The 2631-nt window shown below is 47.0% G+C and overlaps 1 non-coding gene across 1 annotated transcript; it reads left to right on the top strand.

The window, feature by feature from the left end:
• The first annotated feature begins 219 nt into the window (after nt 1-219).
• LOC147636328 (U5 spliceosomal RNA) lies at nt 220-342 on the top strand. Its single transcript, XR_015266571.1, has one exon. It is a non-coding gene; the product is annotated as a U5 spliceosomal RNA (small nuclear RNA).
• The last annotated feature ends 2289 nt before the right edge of the window (nt 343-2631 follow it).

The raw sequence follows: 2631 nt of genomic DNA on the forward strand, positions 1-2631 counted from the left end.
TAGGGCCGATGCATGGCCTTGAGATCTTCTCTCTATCAGTTGTGTTAGCAAACTACTAAAACAAAAAAGGCTTTATAGTAATAAATGGCTCCCAAGATCTACAAAAGCGTCTACTTAACCATCCTTGCACCACTTATCCCACATTGGTTCCCCAGCGCAAGAGGGAGGTCCCCGTGGAGGGCATAAAGGCTCCTGGTTGGTTCCCCTTCCTCACATGGAAGGTGCGGGTTGAGCACAAAGCGAACTATTCTTTCGCCTTTTACTAAAGAATACCGTGTGCTCGGCCCAACACAAGCACCGTATCCCAATTTTTGCAGCGGGCTTCTCTCTCCAGGGAGAGGAGCTCCCCAAACGTACGTCCAAAAAACAAGAACGTTTCCGTCTGTGTCTTCCGCTGCTCGCTCGGCCCTCGCAGGTGAGAGGTAACGCTCTGTTTGTTTGTTTGTTTCCGTCGCTCTCGTCGTCCTCCTGACTGTGCAGGTTCTGCGCCATCGCCATGGGTGGTTAGTTCAGGCCGTCGTCAAGGACATGGGGGACCTCCATGGACCTGGATTGGATGCCTACCAGGCCGCCACAACATGAGCACACTGGTTTGTATGTCCACTTTCGTGACAACGCCCTCATTGCACGAAGGCCTGCACAAGCCGTGGTTGAGACAGCATCGATGTGGTGGTTGTGAGAAAGGATGGGCAGCACCACACCATCGATGGCTCAGGGGGTCCTAGGAGACGAAGGCTGTCTTTTGGATCCTCAAGAAGGAGCCAAAGCTTCACCAACATCGACCTAGAAGAAGAAGAAGCAGAGGAATGGCCAGCCGCATGGCCCTGGCAGAAACACACTTTACCACCTTAGATCGAGTGAGCTCTCTTGCAGCCTCATCTTGTCATGTCTGATTGCACAGTTGAGAGAGGCAAGGTCCCCAACTCCCAGACAGGTAGGTGCTTCGTCGCTTAGCAGCGGTCTCTCCTCATTTTCTTATGGTGGCCACAGCCATGGCAGAGCGGATTGACTGGAATGGAGATGCACTGAGAACTAGGGCTAGAAGAACCTTAGTCCTCTGGCTTGCTGCCCTCTTCTTTCTCGTTTAGATGTGCTGCTCCTCGAGGCTCTTTCAGCGGGTTCGGGATGGATGACACACTTGTGGACTCTCTAGCTTCAAACCAGGTTGCACCAAATACTAGAAATGATGCCAGAAGTAGAGATGCTATGCATTTTAATGGCACTAGGTAGGCTACTTGCCTGGTTGCTCTGGTTGTACTGGTTTGCACCAAATACTAGAAATGATGCCAGAAGTAGAGATGCTATGCATTTTAATGGCACTAGGTAGGCTACTTGCCTGGTTGCTCTGGTTGTACTGGTTTGCACCAAATACTAGAAATGATGCATCCTCCCTCTAGAAAAACTGGAGCTTACTGATTGATAGCTGCAGACGCGTCAGTGGAGATCCACAGCTCAACTGCATCACAACGGGGGGCGGCCTGCTCTTTGGCCGTGCCCGATTAAAACACAGGCATCCTTGTGGGCCGCCTGCCAGAGCTTGCCCTATGTTTGGCTGCTGCTTGAGACCTCCAGGCTCCCAACCAGGGCGAGTGAGTATACATTTGCCTCACAGCAGTGAGTGGTACATTCCCTTTCTGAACGACTGCCTCTCTCTCTCTCTCCTCACTGGCTCATGGCAGCAAGTACCTATACCGGACTGTGGATTTCAACCCTACTCCAGTTGACGATTCCTTCCTTGCTGCTGTTCTAGGCTGAATGAAGGTTGCATTTCTGCTCCAGGGACTGAAGCAGGCAATGGTGATGAATAAGGGGATGGGGTAAGACGAATCCGCCTCTCCCCCCTCCCCTACTTACTGCTGGTTGGCCATGCTGGGTTGAAAATTGCGGAAATTATCACACCACCTCTTCAAACCTGGCTGGCCATGCTGGGTGAAAATTGCGGAAATTATCACACCACCTCTTCAAACCTGCCTCGGAGCCTTGTTCCTCTTGAATGAATTTTCTCATATTGGGATCTGACACTTTTTTCAAATGTTGTTCGTGCTCTTGACAATTCTTATTGAAAATTAAGATATCATCAAAAAACACTATGATAAAACTTTGGCGTTTCAAGAGTATTCTATTCATCATTCTATTAAAAGTAGCTAGGCTATTAGTCAAGCGAAATGGCATAACTTAAAATTAGTGACTAGTTTGGGCTTTAAAAGAAGTCTTGAAAATATTTCTTTCATCCATTCGAATTTGATGGTAACCGGACTTGAGGTCAATTTTGCAAAAAAATGTAAGGTTTTCTGTACACAATTTCAAAAGGTGCTTGACCAGTAACCAAATGAGGGGTATTATTGTAAGCAAAATGTAGAAGATGAATGTACTTATCCCATGAATTAGGTTGTTAGGAAACATAGGCTCTGAGTACATTCGAGATAGTGTTATTAGTAATCTCAGTTTGTCCATCTTAGTCATTTCCACATGGAAAGCTGTGGAGAAATTTATCTTAGTGCCTAAGTTGGAGAAAAGAGTAATCCAAAATTAATGCATAATCTAGAGTCTTTGTTAGAAACAATGACTTTTAGTAATCCATGATACACAAAGATTTTTTTGATAAACATAGTCGTGACTTGCTGAGAAGTC

The sequence above is a fragment of the Cibotium barometz genome, chromosome 8, assembly GCF_041138505.1.
Source record: "Cibotium barometz isolate CiBa-2024 chromosome 8, ASM4113850v1, whole genome shotgun sequence".
Taxonomy (NCBI): domain Eukaryota; kingdom Viridiplantae; phylum Streptophyta; class Polypodiopsida; order Cyatheales; family Cibotiaceae; genus Cibotium; species Cibotium barometz.